This window comes from Oncorhynchus mykiss, chromosome 26 (assembly GCF_013265735.2).
Source record: "Oncorhynchus mykiss isolate Arlee chromosome 26, USDA_OmykA_1.1, whole genome shotgun sequence".
Classification (NCBI taxonomy): domain Eukaryota; kingdom Metazoa; phylum Chordata; class Actinopteri; order Salmoniformes; family Salmonidae; genus Oncorhynchus; species Oncorhynchus mykiss.
Window position 1 is genome coordinate 5,268,298 of NC_048590.1, and position 22,119 is coordinate 5,290,416.

Here is a 22,119-nt window from a genome sequence, read left to right on the forward strand (position 1 = left end):
CCTTGTGAACCCAGCCAACCCACGTGGTGTGAAGCAACAGACAGTCCGAGGTTTTCCTCCAAAAAACATACAAGAAAAAAATATATTTTTTCCGAAACAAATCACAGCCATTCGGGACACATTTTGTAATAAATATGCACGCGTGTAATTTCTGATACTCACAGAGGGACAATTTCGATCGATTTCAGCAACAACAAGACTTAAAACATTGAACTGGCAGACAGACAGAAACGGATTGGATCCATCTGTGAGACAGTTATAAGGGTCCCAAATGACACCCTATTCCCTATATAGTACACTACTTTGGACCAGAGCCCTATGGAGATAGGGAGCCATCTGAGAGGCAGACGAGGTCTCCTGGTAACAGTTACTACAGCACTAACAAAGCTGTTGTAAGAGACGCCAAGCCGCACAGCTTGCCTCGCCTCGGCCACAGGGCACACTCCTCCTCTTTCACCTTCATCTCCCTCTCTCCCTGTCTTCCTCTGTCCCTCCTCCCCTATCCCCTTCATCTCCCTGTCTTCCTCTGTCGCTCCTCCTCTTTCACCTTCATCTCCCTCTCTCCCTGTCTTCCTCTGTCCCGCCTCTTTCACCTTCATCTCCCTCTCTCCCTGTCTTCCTCTGTCCCTCCTCTCCTTTCACCTTCATCTCCCTCTCTCCCTGTCTTCCTCTGTCCCTCCTCCTCTTTCACCTTCATCTCCCTCTCTCCCAGTCTTCCTCCCTTCCTCCTCTCCTTTCACCTTCATCTCCCTCTCTCCCTGTCTTCCTCTGTCGCTCCTCCTCTTTCACCTTCATCTCCCTCTCTCCCTGTCTTCCTCTGTCCCTCCTCCTCTTTCACCTTCATCTCCCTCTCTCCCTGTCTTCCTCCCTTCCTCCTCCTCTTTCACCTTCATCTCCCTCTCTCCCTGTCTTCCTCTGTCCCTCCTCCCTTCCTCCTCCTCTTTCACCTGCATCTACTTCTCTCCCTGTCTTCCTCTGTCCCTCCTCCTCTTTTACCTTCATCTCCCTCTCTCCCTGTCTTCCTCCCTTCCTCCTCCTCTTTCACCTTCATCTCCCTCTCTCCCTGTCTTCCTCTGTCCCTCCTCACTTCCTCCTCCTCTTTCACCTGCATCTCCCTCTCTCCCTGTCTTCCTCTGTCCCTCCTCCTCTTTCACCTTCATCTCCCTGTCTTCCTCTGTCGCTCCTCCTCTTTCACCTTCATCTCCCTCTCTCCCTGTCTTCCTCTGTCCCTCCTCCTCTTTCACCTTCATCTCCCTCTCTCCCTGTCTTCCTCTGTCCCTCCTCCTCTTTCACCTGCATCTCCCTCTCTCACTGTCTTCCTCTGTCCCTTCTCCTCTTTCACCTTCATCTCCCTCTCTCCCTGTCTTCCTCCCTTCCTCCTCCTCTTTCACCTGCATCTCCCTCTCTCCCTGTCTTCCTCCCTTCCTCCTCCTATTTCACCTGCATCTCCCTCTCTCCCTGTCTTCCTCTGTCCCTCCTCCCTTCCTCCTCCTCTTTCACCTGCATCTCCCTCTCTCCCTGTCTTCCTCTGTCCCTCCTCCTCTTTCACCTTCATCTCCCTCTCTCCCTGTCTTCCTCCCTTCCTCCTCCTCTTTCACCTGCATCTCCCTCTCTCCCTGTCTTCCTCTGTCCCTCCTCCCTTCCTCCTCCTCTTTCACCTGCATCTCCCTCTCTCCCTGTCTTCCTCTGTCCCTCCTCCTCTTTCACCTTCATCTCCCTGTCTTCCTCTGTCGCTCCTCCTCTTTCACCTTCATCTCCCTCTCTCCCTGTCTTCCTCTGTCCCTCCTCTTTCACCTTCATCTCCCTCTCTCCCTGTCTTCCTCTGTCCCTCCTCCCTTCCTCCTCCCCACTCACCTGCATCTTGAGTGCGGAGAGGCACTGAACAGACACACAGTCTCCAGTGTTAATGACACTTCCATAATCTCCCCTTTCCTCCTCCTCCTTCTACTCTCCTCTCTCCTATCTCCTCCCTCCTCTCTCCTCTCTCCTCTATCCTCTCTCCTATCTCCTCCCTCCTCTCTCCTCCCTACTCATTCCTCCCACCTCCCTCTTCCTCCCTCCCTTCATCTCCCTCCCTTCTCCTCCCTTCATCCCTCGGATGCTCCTACAAACCTGTTATCTCAGTCGAGGGGGGGGGGGAGCTTTATGTCGTGCTGCTTTAAAAACCCTTCTTCCTCTCTTAAAAACAAACAGATAAGGTGTTTTGAGGCTGAGCTCCTCTACAAAGCACTTTGTGAAAACGGCTGATGTAAAAAGTGCTTTAGAAATACATGTGATTGATTGATCTTAGAACAGATCTTAGTACAGATCTTAGTACAGATCTTAGAACAGATCTTAGAACAGATCTTAGTACAGATCTTAGTACAGATCTTAGAACAGATCTTAGAACAGATCTTAGAACAGATCTTAGTACAGATCTTAGAACAGATCTTAGAACAGATCTTAGTACAGATCTTAGAACAGATCTTAGAACAGATCTTAGTACAGATCTTAGAACAGATCGTAGAACAGATCTTAGAACAGATCGTAGAACAGATCTCAGAACAGATCGTAGAACAGATCGTAGAACAGATCTTAGAACAGATCTTAGTACAGATCTTAGAACTTAGAACAGATCTTAGAACAGATCTTAGTACAGATCTTAGTACAGATCTTAGATCTTAGAACAGATCTTAGTACAGATCATAAAACAGATCTTAGAACGGATCTTAGAACAGATCTTAGAACAGATCTTAGTACAGATCTTAGAACTTAGAACAGATCTTAGTACAGATCTTAGAACTTAGAACAGATCTTAGTACAGATCATAAAACAGATCTTAGAACGGATCTTAGAACAGATCTTAGAACAGATCTTAGAACAGATCATAAAACAGATCTTAGAACAGATCTTAGAACAGATCTTAGAACAGATCTTAGAACAGATCTTAAAACAGATCTTAGAACAGATCATGTAAACCCATTTAAATCCCTCTTCTCTCTCTCTTGGTCATGTGTCTTGTCCTGCATGTAGGATATGTCTCTAATGGTACCCTATTCCCTATGTAGTGCACTACTTTAGACCAGGGCCATATGGTAGAGCACTACTTTAGACCAGGGCCCTATGGTAGTGCACTACTTTAGAACAGGACCCTATGGTAGTGCACTACTTTAGACCAGGGCCATATGGTAGTGCACTACTTTAGACCAGGGCCCTATGGTAGTGCACTACTATCCCGTGTCCTGGCCATGTCCTGGTCGTGTCCTGGCCGTGTCCTATCCCGTGTCTTGGAAGTGTCCTGGTCGTGTGCTGGCCGTGTCTTCCCCTGTGTCCTATCCCGTGTCCTGGCCGTGTCCTATCCTGTGTCCTGGCCGAGTCCTGGCTGTGTCCTGGCCGTGTCCTGGTCGTGTCCTGGCCGTGTCCTGGCCGTGTCCTATCCTTTGTCCTGGCATGTCCTGGTCGTGTCCTGGCCGTGTCCTATCCCGTGTCCTATCCCGTGTCCTGGCCATGTCCTGGCCGTGTCCTATCCCGTGTCTTGGCCGTGTCCTGGTTGTGTGCTGGCCGTGTCCTCTCCTGTGTCCTATCCCGTGTCCTGGCCGTGTCCTATCCTGTGTCCTGGCCGTGTCCTGGCCGTGTCCTGGCCGTGTCCTGGTCGTGTCCTGGCCGTGTCCTGGCCGTGTCCTATCCTTTGTCCTGGCCATGTCCTGGTCGTGTCCTGGCCGTGTCCTATCCCGTGTCCTATCCCGTGTCCTGGCCATGTCCTGGTCGTGTCCTGTCCGTGTCCTATCCCGTGTCTTGGCCGTGTCCTGGTCGTGTGCTGGCCGTGTCCTATCCCGTGTCCTGGCCGTGTCCTATCCCGTGTCCTGGCCGTGTCCTGGCCGTGTCCTGGCCGTGTCCTGGTCGTGTCCTGGCCGTGTCCTGGCCATGTTCTGGACTTGCCCTGGCTGTGTCCTATCCCGTTTCCTGAACGTGTTCTGGCCGTGTCTGGTCATGTCCTGAATGTGTCCTGGCCGTGTCCTATCCCTTGACCTGGCCGTGTCCTGGCCGTGTCCTATCCCTTGACCTGGCCGTGTCCTGGCCGTGTCCTGGCCGTGTCCGATCCCGTGTCCTGGTCGTATCCTGCCCGTATCCTATCCCGTGTCCTGGCCGTGTCCTGGCCGTGTTCTATCCCGTGTCCTGGTCGTGTCCTGGCCGTGTCCTATCCCTTGACCTGACCGTGTCCTGGTCGTGTCCTGGTCATGTCCTATCCTGTGTCCTGGCCATGTCCTATCCCATCCCAATGCCCGTGTCCTGCAGGTACGTAGGTATGTTTTTCCTGTAACTAACACCACCTGGCCGTGTCCTGGTCGTGTCCTGGCCATGTCCTGGCCGTGTCCTGCAGGTACGTAGGTGTGTATTTCTTGTAACTAACACCACCTGGCAGTGAACAGTGATTATATAAAGAGAATGTACTATTGTGGTGTGTGTGTGTGTGTGTGTGTGTGTGTGTGTGTGTGTGTGTGTGTGTGTGTGTGTGTGTGTGTGTGTGTGTGTGCGCGTGTGTGTGTGGATATTTATGTTATATTTCAGGAAGCAGGTTTCTCTGTATCTCTCTTCTTGGGACTCGGCAACACTGGACCTCCTCCAAGCACATGAGGGAAGGAGGGAGTCAACAGCCCAGAGCCCAGCTGACTGACGGAGCAGAGCCCAGCCGACTGACGGAGCAGAGAAGGAGGGAGTCAACAGCCCAGAGCCCAGCCGACTGACGGAGCAGAGAAGGAGAGAGTCAACAGCCCAGAGCCCAGCCGACTGACGGAGCAGGGAAGGAGGGAGTCAACAGCCCAGAGCCCAGCTGACTGACGGAGCAGAGCCCAGCCGACTGACGGAGCAGAGAAGGAGAGAGTCAACAGCTCAGAGCCCAGCCGACTGACGGAGCAGGGAAGGAGGGAGTCAACAGCCCAGAGCCCAGCTGACTGACGGAGCAGAAAGGAGAGAGTCAACAGCCCAGAGCCCAGCCGACTGACGGAGCAGGAAGGAGTGAAGGAGGGAGTCAACAGCCCAGAGCCCAGCTGACTGACGGAGCAGGAAGGAGTGAAGGAGGGAGTCAACAGCCCAGAGCCCAGCTGACTGACGGAGCAGGGAAGGAGTGAAGGAGGGAGTCAACAGCCCAGAGCCCAGCTGACTGACGGAGCAGAGAAGGAGGGAGTCAACAGCCCAGAGCCCACTTGACTGACGGAGCAGAGAAGGAGGGAGTCAACAGCCCAGAGCCCAGCTGACTGACGGAGCAGAGAAGGAGGGAGTCAACAGCCCAGAGCCCAGCTGACTGACGGAGCAGGAAGAAGTGAAGGAAGGAGTCAACAGCCCAGAGCCCAGCTGACTGACGGAGCAGGAAGGAGTGAAGGAGAGAGTCAACAGCCCAGAGCCCAGCCGACTGACGGAGCAGAGAAGGAGAGAGTCAACAGCCCAGAGCCCAGCCGACTGACGGAGCAGAGAAGGAGAGAGTCAACAGCCCAGAGCCCAGCCGACTGACGGAGCAGGGAAGGAGGGAGTCAACAGCCCAGAGCCCAGCTGACTGACGGAGGAGAAAGGAGTGAAGGAGGGAGTCAACAGCCCAGAGCCCAGCCAACTGACGGAGCAGGAAGGAGTGAAGGAGGGAGTCAACAGCCCAGAGCCCAGCCAACTGACGGAGCAGGAAGGAGTGAAGGAGGGAGTCAACAGCCCAGAGCCCAGCCGACTGACGGAGCAGGGAAGGAGTGAAGGAGGGAGTCAACAGCCCAGAACCCAGCTGACTGACGGAGCAGGAAGGAGTGAAGGAGGGAGTCAACAGCCCAGAGCCAAGCCGACTGACGGAGCAGGGAAGGAGTGAAGGAGGGAGTCAACAGCCCAGAGCCCAGCCGACTGACGGAGCAGGAAGGAGTGAAGGAAGGAGTCAACAGCCCAGAGCCCAGCTGACTGACGGAGCAGAGAAGGAGAGAGTCAACAGCCCAGAGCCCAGCCGACTGACGGAGCAGGGAAGGAGGGAGTCAACAGCTCAGAGCCCAGCTGACTGACAGAGCAGGAAGGAGTGAAGGAGGGAGTCAACAGCCCAGAGCCCAGCCGACTGACGGAGCAGAGAAGGAGAGAGTCAACAGCCCAGAGCCCAGCCGACTGACGGAGCAGAGAAGGAGGGAGTCAACAGCCCAGAGCCCAGCTGACTGACGGAGCAGGGAAGGAGTGAAGGAGGGAGTCAACAGCCCAGAGCCCAGCCAACTGACGGAGCAGGAAGGAGTGAAGGAGAGAGTCAACAGCCCAGAGCCCAGCCAACTGACGGAGCAGGAAGGAGTGAAGGAGGGAGTCAACAGCCCAGAGCCCAGCCGACTGACAGAGCAGAGAAGGAGAGAGTCAACAGCCCAGAGCCCAGCCGACTGACAGAGCAGAGAAGGAGAGAGTCAACAGCCCAGAGCCCAGCCGACTGACAGAGCAGGAAGGAGTGAAGAAGAGTCAACAGCCCAGAGCCCAGCCAACTGACGGAGCAGGAAGGAGTGAAGGAGGGAGTCAACAGCCCAGAGCCCAGCCGACTGACAGAGCAGAGAAGGAGTGAAGGAGGGAGAGACGTTGACAGATAGAGCTAGTTTGCATCCCAAATGCCACCCTATTCTGTGCTCTGGTCTATAGTAGTACCTCTATACAGGGAATAGGGCTCTGGTCTATAGTAGTGCCCTATATACCTCTTACAGTGAACGTGTTGCACTATATAAGGAATAAGGTGTCATTTGGGATCAGATTTTAGTGGGAGCTTTAGCCACAGATCCCAGATCCCAGATCAGCTTTAGGAATAAGGTGTAATTTGGGGATCCGATTTTAGTGGGTGCTTTAAACCACAGATCCCAGATCAGCTTTAAATGTTCAGAGTTCAAAGAAGCAGGGAGGTGAGTCAGAAACGTTGGCAATCTCATATCTGCTAGCTGAACCTGACACATTGTTGGCATGCGAGCGTCGCAGGTAACAGGAATTCCAGAGCCTCCTCCCTGCTTCACCTTGTCAACCCTGAGCTTGAGGCGTTCGTGATCCATGTCGATCTGGTACAGCTGATACTAGAGTGATTCACACTAGACCTGTCCTTAGAGTGATTCACCTCAGCCCAATCCTTAGAGTGATTCACCTCAGCCCTGTCCTTAGAGTGATTCACCCCAGCTCTGTCCTTAGAGTGATTCACCTCAGCCCAATCCTTAGAGTGATTCACCTCAGCCCAATCCTTAGAGTGATTCACCTCAGCCATGTCTTAGAGTGATTCACCCCAGCCCTGTCCTTAGAGTGATTCACCACAGCCCTGTCCTTAGAGTGATTCACCCCAGCCCTGTCCTTAGAGTGATTCACCCCAGCCCTGTCCTTAGAGTGATTCACCCCAGCCCTGTCCTTAGAGTGATTCACCCCAGCCCTGTCCGTAGAGTGATTCACCCCAGCCATGTCCTTAGAGTGATTCACCCCAGCCCTGTCTGTAGAGTGATTCACCACAGCCCTGTCCTTAGAGTGATTCACCACAGCCCTGTCCTTAGAGTGATTCACCACAGCCCTGTCCTTAGAGTGATTCACCACAGCCCTGTCCTTAGAGTGATTCACCCCAGCCCTGTCCTTAGAGTGATTCACCACAGCCCTGTCCTTAGAGTGATTCACCCCAGCCCTGTCCTTAGAGTGATTCACCACAGCCCTGTCCTTAGAGTGATTCACCCCAGCCCAATCCTTAGAGTGATTCACCCCAGCCCTGTCCTTAGAGTGATTCACCACAGCCCTGTCCTTAGAGTGATTCACCACAGCCCTGTCCTTAGAGTGATTCACCACAGCCCTGTCCTTAGAGTGATTCACCCCAGGTTCCCCCCTCCCCACCCCAGCCCTGTCCTTAGAGTGATTCACCACAGGTTCCCCCCCCCCAGGGAGAGGCCTTCTGCAGCTGTTTATACTGTCCTCAGAGTATCCAAACATCCACCCAGAGATGGTATCTCAAATGGCACCCTATTCCCTACTCCCTATTCCCTATTCTCTATATAGTTTAATACTTTAGACCAGGGCCCATAGGGAATAGGGAGTCTTTAGACCAGGGCCCGTAGGGAACAGGGAGTCTTTAGACCAGAGCCCGTAGGGAATAGGGAGTCTTCAGACCAGGGCCCATAGGGAATAGGGAGTCTTCAGACCAGGGCCCATAGGGAATAGGGAGTCTTTAGACCAGGGCCCGTAGGGAATAGGGAGTCTTCAGACCAGGGCCCATAGGGAATAGGGAGTCTTTAGACCAGGGCCCGTAGGGAATAGGGAGTCTTTAGACCAGGGCCCGTAGGGAATAGGGAGTCTTTAGACCAGGGCCCATAGGGAATAGGGAGTCTTTAGACCAGGGCCCATAGGGAATAGGGAGTCTTTAGACCAGGGCCCGTAGGGAATAGGGAGTCTTTAGACCAGGGCCCGTAGGGAATAGGGAGTCTTTAGACCAGGGCCCATAGGGAATAGGGAGTCTTTAGACCAGGGCCCATAGGGAATAGGGAGTCTTTAGACCAGGGCCCATAGGGAATAGGGAGTCTTTAGACCAGGGCCCATAGGGAATAGGGAGTCTTCAGACCAGGGCCCGTAGGGAATAGGGAGTCTTCAGACCAGGGCCCATAGGGAATAGGGAGTCTTTAGACCAGGGCCCATAGGGAATAGGGAGTCTTCAGACCAGGGCCCATAGGGAATAGGGAGACTTCAGACCAGGGCCCATAGGGAATAGGGAGTCTTCAGACCAGGGCCCGTATGGAATAGGGAGTCTTTAGACCAGGGCCCATAGGGAATAGGGAGTCTTTAGACCAGGGCCCATAGGGAATAGGGAGTCTTCAGACCAGGGCCCATAGGGAATAGGGAGTCTTTAGACCAGGGCCCGTAGGGAATAGGGAGTCTTCAGACCAGGGCCCATAGGGAATAGGGAGTCTTCAGACCAGGGCCCTTAGGAAATAGGGAGTCTTCAGACCAGGGCCCATAGGGAATAGGGAGTCTTCAGACCAGGGCCCATAGGAAATAGGGAGTCTTTAGACCAGGGCCCATAGGGAATAGGGAGTCTTCAGACCAGGGCCCATAGGGAATAGGGAGTCTTCAGACCAGGGCCCATAGGGAATAGGGAGTCTTTAGACCAGGGCCCATAGGGAATAGGGAGTCTTCAGACCAGGGCCCATAGGGAATAGGGAGACTTCAGACCAGGGCCCATAGGGAATAGGGAGACTTCAGACCAGGGCCCATAGGGAATAGGGAGTCTTCAGACCAGGGCCCATAGGGAATAGGAAGTCTTTAGACCAGGGCCCATAGACCAAAGGAGGCACCATCCCACACCCTCAGACCAAAGGAGGCACCATCCCACACCCTCAGACCAATGAAGGCACCATCCCACACCCCTCCGACCAAAGGAGGAACCATTCCACACCCCAGTGACCAAAGGAGGGACCATCCCACACCCATCAGACCAAAGGAGGCACCATCCCACACCCTCAGACCAATGGAGGCACCATCCCACACCCCTCAGACCAAAGGAGGCACCATCTCACACCCTCAGACCAAAGGAGGCACCATCCCACACCCTCAGACCAAAGGAGGAACCATCCCACACCCTCAGACCAAAGGAGGCACCATCTCACACCCTCAGACCAAAGGAGGCACCATCCCACACCCACAGACCACAGGAGGCACCATCTCACACCCTCAGACCAAAGGAGGAACCATCCCACACCCCTCAGACCAATGGAGGAACCATCCCACACCCCTCAGACCACAGGAGGCACCATCCCACACCCCTCAGACCAAAGGAGGAACCTTCCCACACCCCTCAGACCAATGGAGGAATCATCCCACACCCCTCAGACCAACGGAGGCACCATCCCGCATCCCTTAGACCAAAGGAGGAACCATCCCACACCCCTCAGACCCCACGCTGGTCCGCACATTAGCCCACTGGACCCGCAGCCACCACATAACTACAGGTGTGTGTTGACCCGGCTGGTTCACCGCCCACACACACACACACACACACACACACACACACACACACACACACACACACACACACACACACACACACACACACACACACACACACACACACACACACACGGCCTGGCTGATCGGTCCTTGTTAATCTCTGTTAGTGTTTCTCGTGGCGAGCGGTTGGGTGTTGCGTAACAACATTCCCAGCGCTCACCTCCTCGTCTTCCATTGGAACGGCCGTTCCCTTTTGGACCCCCCCCCCCCCCCTGTGTCTGATAATGTGTCCCAGGAAAAGTAGGTTGCAACAGAACACCGTTTCCCCATCAGCTCATTTACGCTGAAGCCTCCATTGAAGCTCTGGTTTCCTGAGGGATCCATAAGAAATGGGTCACGGCCAACAGCAAGGGGTTGAGCCCATATTGGTCGACAAAGCGCATTCTGGAAAGTATTCAGACCCCTTGATTTTTTTCCCCCACATATAAAAAAAGTTACAGCCTTATTCTAAAAGGCCTTAAATATTTGTTTTCTCATCCATCTACACATAATAAGCCATAATGACATCACAATACCCCATAATGACATCACAATACCCCATAATGACATCACAATACCCCATAATGACATCACAATACCCCATAATGACATCACAATACCCCATAATGACAAAGCAAAAACAGGTTTTTAGAAATTTTCACAAATGTATTAAAAATAAAAAACAGATTTACATTAGTATTCAGACCCTTTGCTATGAGACTCTAAATTGAGTTCAGGTGCATCCTGTTTCCATTGATCATCCTTGAGATGTTTCTACAAATTGATTGAAGTCCACCTGTGGTAAATTCAATTCATTGGATATGATTTGGAAAGGCACACACCTGTCTATATAAAAGGTCCCACAGTTGACAGTGCATGTCAGAGCAAAAACCAAGCCATGAGGTCAAAGGAATTGTCCGTAAAGCTCCGAGACAGGATCGTGTCGAGGCACAGATTTGGGGAAGGGTACCAAAAAATGTCTGCAGCATTGAAGGTTCCCAAGTAAAAGGCACATGACAGCCCGCTTGGAGTTTGGCAAAAGGCACCAAAAAGACTCTCAGATCATAAGAAACAAGATTCTCTGGTCTGATGAATCCAAGATTTAACTCTTTGGCCTGAAAGCCAAGCGTCATGTCTGGAGGAAACCTGTCACCATCCCTACGGTGAAGCATGGTGGTGGCAGCATCATGCTGTGGGGATGTTTTTCATCGGCAGGGACTGGGAGACTAGTCAGGATTGAAGGAAGATGAACAGAGCAAAGTACAGAGAGATCCTTGATGAAAACCTGCTCCAGAGCGCTCAGGGCCTCAGACTGGGGCAAAGGTTCACCTTCCAGCAGGACAATGACCCTAAGCACACAGCTAAGACAATGCAGGAGTGGCTTCAGGACGAGTCTCTGAATGTTCTTGAGGGGCCCAGTCAGAGCCTGGACTTGAACCCGATCGAATATCTCTGGAGAGACTTAGAAATAGCTGTGCAGCAACGCTCCCCCATCCATCCTGACAGAGCTTGAGAGGATTTGCAGAGAAGAATGTGCCAAGCTTGTAGCGTCGTATCCAAGAAGACTCAAGGCTGTAATCACTGCCAAAGGTGCTTCAATAAGGTACTGAGTAAAGGGTCTGAATATTTATGTAAATGTGATATTTCATTATTTTTTTTTTTTATTTTTTATACATTTGCAAACATTTCTTAAACCTATTTTTGCTTTGCCATTATGGGCTATTGTGTGTAGATTGATGAGAGGATGAAAAAACAATTTAATTAATTACAGAATAAAGCTGTAATGTAACAAAAAGGGTCTGAACACTTTCCTGAATGACACCGTGTGTACGGAATAAGATGCCTATTTCTCTGTGTGGATGTGTGGATGTGTGGATGTGTGGATGTGTGGATGTGTGGATGTTTGGATGTGTGGATGTGTGTATGTGTGTATGTGTGGATGTGTGGATGTGTGGATGTTTGGATGTGTGGATGTTTGGATGTTTGGATGTGTGGATGTGTGGATGTTTGTATGTGTGGATGTGTGGATGTTTGGATGCGTGGATGTGTGGATGTTTGTATGTGTGGATGTGTGGATGTGTGGATGTTTGTATGTGTGGATGTATGGATGCGTGGATGCGTGGATGTGTGGATGTTTGGATGTGTGGATGTGTGGATGTGTGGATGTGTGGATGTTTGTATGTGTGGATGTTTGTATGTGTGGATGTGTGGATGTTTGGATGCGTGGATGCGTGGATGCGTGGATGCGTGGATGCGTGGATGTTTGTATGTGTGGATGTGTGGATGTGTGGATGTTTGGATGTGTGGATGTGTGGATGTGTGGATGTTTGGATGCGTGGATGTGTGGATGCGTGGATGTGTGGATGTTTGGATGTTTGTATGTGTGGATGTGTGGATGTTTGTATGTGTGGATGTGTGGATGTTTGTATGTGTGGATGTGTGGATGTGTGGATGTGTGGATTTTTGGATGTGTGGATGTTTGTATGTGTGGATGTGTGGATGTGTGGATGTGTGGATGTTTGTATGTTTGTATGTTTGGATGTGTGGATGTTTGTATGTGTGGATGTGTGGATGTTTGTATGTGTGGATGTGTGGATGTGTGGATGTTTGTATGTGTGGATGTGTGGATGTTTGTATGTTTGTATGTGTGGATGTTTGTATGTGTGGATGTGTGGATGTGTGGATGTGTGGATTTTTGGATGTGTGGATGTTTGTATGTGTGGATGTGTGGATGTTTGTATGTGTGGATGTGTGGATGTGTGGATGTGTGGATTTTTGGATGTGTGGATGTTTGGATGTGTGGATGTGTGGATGTGTGGATGTTTGTATGTTTGTATGTGTGGATGTTTGTATGTGTGGATGTGTGGATGTGTGGATGTGTGGATGTGTGGATTTTTGGATGTGTGGATGTTTGGATGTGTGGATGTGTGGATGTGTGGATGTGTGGATGTGTGGATGTTTGTATGTTTGGATGTTTGTATGTTTGGATGTGTGGATGTTTGTATGTGTGGATGTGTGGATGTGTGGATGTGTGGATGTGTGGATGTGTGGATGTTTGGATGTGTGGATGTGTGGATGTGTGGATGTTTGTATGTGTGGATGTGTGGATGTTTGGATGCGTGGATGCGTGGATGCGTGGATGCGTGGATGTTTGTATGTGTGGATGTGTGGATGTGTGGATGTTTGGATGTGTGGATGTGTGGATGTGTGGATGTTTGGATGCGTGGATGTGTGGATGCGTGGATGTGTGGATGTTTGGATGTTTGTATGTGTGGATGTGTGGATGTTTGTATGTGTGGATGTGTGGATGTTTGTATGTGTGGATGTGTGGATGTGTGGATGTGTGGATTTTTGGATGTGTGGATGTTTGTATGTGTGGATGTGTGGATGTGTGGATGTGTGGATGTTTGTATGTTTGTATGTTTGGATGTGTGGATGTTTGTATGTGTGGATGTGTGGATGTTTGTATGTGTGGATGTGTGGATGTGTGGATGTTTGTATGTGTGGATGTGTGGATGTTTGTATGTTTGTATGTGTGGATGTTTGTATGTGTGGATGTGTGGATGTGTGGATGTGTGGATTTTTGGATGTGTGGATGTTTGTATGTGTGGATGTGTGGATGTTTGTATGTGTGGATGTGTGGATGTGTGGATGTGTGGATTTTTGGATGTGTGGATGTTTGGATGTGTGGATGTGTGGATGTGTGGATGTTTGTATGTTTGTATGTGTGGATGTTTGTATGTGTGGATGTGTGGATGTGTGGATGTGTGGATGTGTGGATTTTTGGATGTGTGGATGTTTGGATGTGTGGATGTGTGGATGTGTGGATGTGTGGATGTGTGGATGTTTGTATGTTTGGATGTTTGTATGTTTGGATGTGTGGATGTTTGTATGTGTGGATGTGTGGATGTGTGGATGTGTGGATGTGTGGATGTTTGTATGTGTGGATGTTTGTATGTGTGGATGTGTGGATGTTTGTATGTTTGTATGTGTGGATGTTTGTATGTTTGTATGTGTGGATGTGTGGATGTGTGGATTTTTGGATGTGTGGATGTTTGTATGTGTGTATGCTTGGATGTGTGGATGTGTGGATTTTTGGATGTGTGGATGTTTGTATGTGTGGATGTGTGGATGTGTGGATGTGTGGATGTGTGGATGTTTGTATGTTTGGATGTTTGTATGTTTGGATGTGTGGATGTTTGTATGTGTGGATGTGTGGATGTGTGGATGTGTGGATGTTTGTATGTTTGGATGTGTGGATGTTTGTATGTGTGGATGTGTGGATGTGTGGATGTGTGGATGTGTGGATGTGTGGATGTTTGTATGTTTGGATGTGTGGATGTTTGTATGTGTGGATGTTTGTATGTGTGGATTTGTGGATGTTTGTATGTGTGGATGTTTGGATGTGTGGATGTTTGTATGTGTGGGTGTGTGGATGCTCTGAGACAGTGAGGAGCAGACAGCTGCAGGAGGTTTCTCTCTCTCTAGTGTAAGGACCCCCCCCCCCCCCCCCCATGGACCCCTCGTCATAATCTCACTGCAGCTCAACTTTCTATCAGTTAATTTCAGAGACTGATACTGTAGAGGCACTCTCTCTCCATAGTGACCAGTAAACCTAAACCCTAAACCCTAACATTAACACTAATTGTAGCTGTAACTCCAGCAGGTTGTTGCATATGTTAGCTGTTGCGTTTCATAGTTATTTGATCTTGTGACCGTCTATAGATCATCTATAAGGAGAAGGTCTAAATAAAGGGCGATGAAATTGGGGAAAGGAAAGATCACCCCAAGGACTTGTTGATACGTGCTGGATCACTGGGCTGGGCGGTCAATGTTAAAACAAGTTACAATCCACGGACCCTAAATCAGATTCCATGGACCCTAAATCAGATTCCATGGACCCTAAATCAGATTCCATGGACCAGAAATCATATTCCACGGACCAGAAATCAGATTCCATGGACCCTAAATCAGATTCCATGGACCCTAAATAAGATTCCATGGACCCTAAATCAGATTCCATGGACCCTAAATCAGATTCCATGGACCCTAAATCAGATTCCCTGGACCCTAAATCAGATTCCATGGACCAGAAATCAGATTCCACGGACCCTAAATCAGATTCCATGGACCCTAAATCAGATTCCATGGACCGTAAATCAGATTCCATGGACCAGAAATCATATTCCACGGACCAGAAATCAGATTCCATGGACCCTAAATCAGATTCCATGGACCCTAAATCAGATTCCACGGACCAGAAATCAGATTCCACGGACCAGAAATCAGATTCCATGGACCCTAAATCAGATTCCATGGACCAGAAATCAGATTCCACGGACCAGAAATCAGATTCCATGGACAATAAATTAGATTCCATGGACCAGAAATCAGATTCCATGGACCCTAAATCAGATTCCCTGGAACCAAAACAGATTCCATGGACCCTAAATCAGATTCCATGGACCCTAAATCAGATTCAATGGACCCTAAATCAGATTCCATGGACCCTAAATCAGATTCCATGGACCAGAAATCAGATTCCACGGACCAGAAATCAGATTCCATGGACCATAAATTAGATTCCATGGACCCCAAATCAGATTCCATGGACCCTAAATCAGATTCCATGGACCCTAAATCAGATTCCCTGTACCCAAAACAGATTCCATGGACCCTAAATCAGATTGCATGGACACTAAATCAGATTCCACGGACCCCAAGTCAGACTCCATGGACCGTAAATCAGATTCCATGGACCCTATATCAGATTCCATGGACCCTAAATCAGATTCCACGGACACCAAGTCAGATTCCATGGACCCTAAATCAGATTCCATGGACAATAAATCAGATCCCATGGACCCTAAATCAGATCTCATGGACCCTAAATCAGATTCCATGGACCCTAAATCAGATTCCATGGACCCTAAATCAGATTCCATGGACCCTTAGTCAGATTCCATGGACCCTAAATCAGATTCCATGGACCCTAAATCAGATTCCATGGACCCTAATTCAGAATCCATGGACCCCAAGTCAGACTCCATGGACCCTAAATCAGATTCCATGGACCCTAATTCAGAATCCATGGATCCTAAATCAGATTCCACGGACCCTAAATCAGATTCTGTGGACCCTAAATCAGATTCCATGGACCCTAAATCAGATTCCATGGACACAAAATCAGATTCCATGGACCCTAAATCAGAATCCATAGACCAGTGGAGACTACAGTATAGTATCACACTAAGACTGTACTGAGTGGAGACTACAGTATAGCATCACACATAGCCTGTACTCAGTGGAGACTACAGTGTAGTATCACACTAAGCCTGTACTCAGTGGAGACTACAGTATAGTATCACACTAAGCCTGAACTATAAGCCTGTACTGAGGGGAGACTACAGTATAGTATCACACTAAGCCTGTACTATAAGCCTGTACTCAGTGGAGACTACAGTATAGCATCACACTAAGCCTGTACTATAAGCCTGTACTCAGTGGAGACTACAGTATAGCATCACACTAAGCCTGTATTCAGTGGAGACTACAGTATAGTATCACACTAAGACTGTACTAAGTGGAGACTACAGTATAGTATCACACTAAGCCTGTACTCAGTGGAGACTACAGTATAGTATCACACTAAGACTGTACTATAAGACTGTACTCAGTGGAGACTACAGTATAGTATTACACTAAGCCTGTACTCAGTGGAGACTAAAGTATAGTATCACACTAAGCCTGTACTATAAGCCTGTATTGAGTGGAGACTACAGTATAGTATCACACTAAGACTGTAATATGAGACTGTACTCAGTGGAGACTACAGTATAGCATCACACTAAGCATGTACTGAGTGGAGACTACAGTATAGCATCACACTAAGACTGTACTATAAGACTGTACTCAGTGGAGACTACAGTATAGTATCACACTAAGCCTGTACTATAAGCCTGTACTGAGTGGAGACTACAGTACAGTATCACACTAAGCCTGTACTCAGTGGAGACTACAGTATAGTATCACACTAAGCCTGTACTATAAGCCTGTACTCAGTGGAGACTACAGTATAGCATCACACTAAGCCTTTACTCAGTGGAGACTACAGTATAGTATCACACTAAGCCTGTACTCAGTGGAGACTACAGTATAGTATCACACTAAGCCTGTACTCAGTGGAGACTACAGTATAGTATCACACTAAGCCTGTACTATAAGCCTGTACTGAGTGGAGACTACAGTACAGTATCACATTAAGCCTGTACTCAGTTGAGACTACAGTATAGTATCACACTAAGCCTGTACTATAAGCCTGTACTCAGTGGAGACTACAGTATAGCATCACACTAAGCCTTTACTCAGTGGAGACTACAGTATAGTATCACACTAAGCCTGTACTCAGTGGAGACTACAGTATAGTATCACACTAAGCCTGTACTCAGTGGAGACTACAGTATAGTATCACACTAAGCCTGTACTAGAAGCCTGTACTGAGTGGAGACTACAGTATAGCATCACACTAAGCCTGCACTCATTGGAGACTACAGTATAGCATCACACTAAGCCTTTACTCAGTGGAGACTACAGTATAGTATCACACTAAGCCTGTACTCAGTGGAGACTACAGTATAGCATCACACTAAGCCTGTACTCAGTGGAGACTACAGTTTAGTATCACACTAAGCCTGTACTAGAAGCCTGTACTGAGTGGAGACTACAGTATAGCATCACACTAAGCCCATACTCAGTGGAGACTACAGTATAGTATCACACTAAGCCTGTACTCAGTGGAGACTACAGTATAGCATCACACTAAGTCTGTACTCAGTGGAGACTACAGTATAGCATCACACTAAGCCTGTACTCAGTGCACCAGAGGGCATCACACTAAGCCTGTACTCAGTGGAGACTACAGTATAGCACCACACTAAGCCTGTACTCAGTGGAGACTACAGTATAGCACCACACTAAGCCTGTACTCAGTGCACCAGAGGCCGTCACACTAAGCCTGTACTCAGTGGAGACTACAGTATAGCACCACACTAAGCCTGTACTCAGTGCACCAGAGGCTGGACATCACACTAAGCCTGTACTCACTGGAGACTACAGTATAGTATCACACTAAGCCTGTACTCAGTGGAGACTAAAGTATAGCACCACACTAAGCCTGTACTCAGTGGAGACTACAGTACAGTATCACACTAAGCCTGTACTCAGTGGAGACTACAGTATAGTATCACACTAAGCATGTACTATAAGCCTGTACTCAGTGGAGACTACAGTATAGCATCACACTAAGCCTTTACTCAGTGGAGACTACAGTATAGTATCACACTAAGCCTGTACTCAGTGGAGACTACAGTATAGTATCACACTAAGCCTGTACTCAGTGGAGACTACAGTATAGTATCACACTAAGCCTGTACTAGAAGCCTGTACTGAGTGGAGACTACAGTATAGCATCACACTAAGCCTGTACTCATTGGAGACTACAGTATAGCATCACACTAAGCCTTAACTCAGTGGAGACTACAGTATAGTATCACACTAAGCCTGTACTCAGTGGAGACTACAGTATAGTATCACACTAAGCCTGTACTCAGTGGAGACTACAGTTTAGTATCACACTAAGCCTGTACTAGAAGCCTGTACTGAGTGGAGACTACAGTATAGCATCACACTAAGCCCATACTCAGTGGAGACTACAGTATAGTATCACACTAAGCCTGTACTCAGTGGAGACTACAGTATAGCATCACACTAAGTCTGTACTCAGTGGAGACTACAGTATAGCATCACACTAAGCCTGTACTCAGTGCACCAGAGGGCATCACACTAAGCCTGTACTCAGTGGAGACTACAGTATAGCACCACACTAAGCCTGTACTCAGTGGAGACTACAGTATAGCACCACACTAAGCCTGTACTCAGTGCACCAGAGGCCGTCACACTAAGCCTGTACTCAGTGGAGACTACAGTATAGCACCACACTAAGCCTGTACTCAGTGCACCAGAGGCTGGACATCACACTAAGCCTGTACTCACTGGAGACTACAGTATAGTATCACACTAAGCCTGTACTCAGTGGAGACTAAAGTATAGCACCACACTAAGCCTGTACTCAGTGGAGACTACAGTACAGTATCACACTAAGCCTGTACTCAGTGGAGACTACAGTATAGTATCACACTAAGCATGTACTATAAGCCTGTACTCAGTGGAGACTACAGTATAGCATCACACTAAGCCTTTACTCAGTGGAGACTACAGTATAGTATCACACTAAGCCTGTACTCAGTGGAGACTACAGTATAGTATCACACTAAGCCTGTACTCAGTGGAGACTACAGTATAGTATCACACTAAGCCTGTACTAGAAGCCTGTACTGAGTGGAGACTACAGTATAGCATCACACTAAGCCTGTACTCATTGGAGACTACAGTATAGCATCACACTAAGCCTTAACTCAGTGGAGACTACAGTATAGTATCACACTAAGCCTGTACTCAGTGGAGACTACAGTATAGTATCACACTAAGCCTGTACTCAGTGGAGACTACAGTTTAGTATCACACTAAGCCTGTACTAGAAGCCTGTACTGAGTGGAGACTACAGTATAGCATCACACTAAGCCCATACTCAGTGGAGACTACAGTATAGTATCACACTAAGCCTGTACTCAGTGGAGACTACAGTATAGCATCACACTAAGTCTGTACTCAGTGGAGACTACAGTATAGCATCACACTAAGCCTGTACTCAGTGCACCAGAGGGCATCACACTAAGCCTGTACTCAGTGGAGACTACAGTATAGCACCACACTAAGCCTGTACTCAGTGGAGACTACAGTATAGCACCACACTAAGCCTGTACTCAGTGCACCAGAGGCCGTCACACTAAGCCTGTACTCAGTGGAGACTACAGTATAGCACCACACTAAGCCTGTACTCAGTGCACCAGAGGCTGGACATCACACTAAGCCTGTACTCACTGGAGACTACAGTATAGTATCACACTAAGCCTGTACTCAGTGGAGACTAAAGTATAGCACCACACTAAGCCTGTACTCAGTGGAGACAACAGTATAGCACCACGCTAAGCCTGTACTCAGTGCACCAGAGGCTGGACATCACACTAAGCCTGTACTCAGTGGAGACTACAGGATAGTATCACACTAAGCCTGTACTCAGTGCACCAGAGGCCGTCACACTAAGCCTGTACTCAGTGGAGACTACAGTATAGCACCACACTAAGCCTGTACTCAGTGCACCAGAGGCCGTCACACTAAGCCTGTGCTCAGTGGAGACTACAGTATAGCACCACACTAAGCCTGTACTCAGTGGAGACTACAGTATAGTATCACACTAAGCCTGTACTCAGTGGAGACTACAGTATAGCACCACACTAAGCCTGTACTCAGTGGAGACTACAGTATAGTATCACACTAAGCCTGTACTCAGTGGAGACTACAGTATAGCACCACACTAAGCCTGTACTCAGTGGAGACTACAGTTTAGTATCACACTAAGCCTGTACTCAGTGGAGACTACAGTATAGCACCACACTAAGCCTGTACTCAGTGGAGACTACATTATAGCACCACACTAAGCCTGTACTCAGTGGAGACTACAGTATAGCACCACACTAAGCCTGTACTCAGTGGAGACTACAGTATAGCACCACACTAAGCCTGTACTCAGTGGAGACTACAGTATAGCACCACACTAAGCCTGTACTCAGTGCACCAGAGGCTGGACATCACACTAAGCCTGTACTCAGTGGAGACTACAGTAGAGCACCACACTAAGCCTGTACTTAGTGGAGACTACAGTATAGTATCACACTAAGCCTGTACTCAGTGGAGACTACAGTATAGTATCACACTAAGCCTGTACTCAGTGGAGACTACAGTATAGCACCACACTAAGCCTGTACTCAGTGGAGACTACAGTATAGCATCACACTAAGCCTGTACTCAGTGCACCAGAGGCCGTCACACTAAGCCTGTACTCAGTGGAGACTACAGTATAGCATCACACTAAGCCTGTACTCAGTGCACCAGAGGCCGTCACACTAAGCCTGTACTCAGTGGAGACTACAGTATAGCATCACACTAAGCCTGTACTCAGTGGAGACTACAGTATAGCACCACACTAAGCCTGTACTCAGTGGAGACTACAGTATAGCATCACACTAAGCCTGTACTCAGTGCACCAGAGGCCGTCACACTAAGCCTGTACTCAGTGGAGACTACAGTATAGCATCACACTAAGCCTGTACTCAGTGGAGACTAAAGTATAGCACCACACTAAGCCTGTACTCAGTGGAGACAACAGTATAGCACCACGCTAAGCCTGTACTCAGTGCACCAGAGGCTGGACATCACACTAAGCCTGTACTCAGTGGAGACTACAGGATAGTATCACACTAAGCCTGTACTCAGTGCACCAGAGGCCGTCACACTAAGCCTGTACTCAGTGGAGACTACAGTATAGCACCACACTAAGCCTGTACTCAGTGCACCAGAGGCCGTCACACTAAGCCTGTGCTCAGTGGAGACTACAGTATAGCACCACACTAAGCCTGTACTCAGTGGAGACTACAGTATAGTATCACACTAAGCCTGTACTCAGTGGAGACTACAGTATAGCACCACACTAAGCCTGTACTCAGTGGAGACTACAGTATAGTATCACACTAAGCCTGTACTCAGTGGAGACTACAGTATAGCACCACACTAAGCCTGTACTCAGTGGAGACTACAGTTTAGTATCACACTAAGCCTGTACTCAGTGGAGACTACAGTATAGCACCACACTAAGCCTGTACTCAGTGGAGACTACATTATAGCACCACACTAAGCCTGTACTCAGTGGAGACTACAGTATAGCACCACACTAAGCCTGTACTCAGTGGAGACTACAGTATAGCACCACACTAAGCCTGTACTCAGTGGAGACTACAGTATAGCACCACACTAAGCCTGTACTCAGTGCACCAGAGGCTGGACATCACACTAAGCCTGTACTCAGTGGAGACTACAGTAGAGCACCACACTAAGCCTGTACTTAGTGGAGACTACAGTATAGTATCACACTAAGCCTGTACTCAGTGGAGACTACAGTATAGTATCACACTAAGCCTGTAC

The 22,119-nt window shown here is 48.9% G+C and overlaps 1 protein-coding gene across 2 annotated transcripts in view; it reads right to left on the reverse strand.

The window, feature by feature from the left end:
• LOC118944412 (corticosteroid 11-beta-dehydrogenase isozyme 2-like) overlaps positions 1–22,119 on the reverse strand; it is a 52,372-nt gene that overhangs the window by 19,019 nt on the left and 11,234 nt on the right. The window lies entirely within an intron of this gene.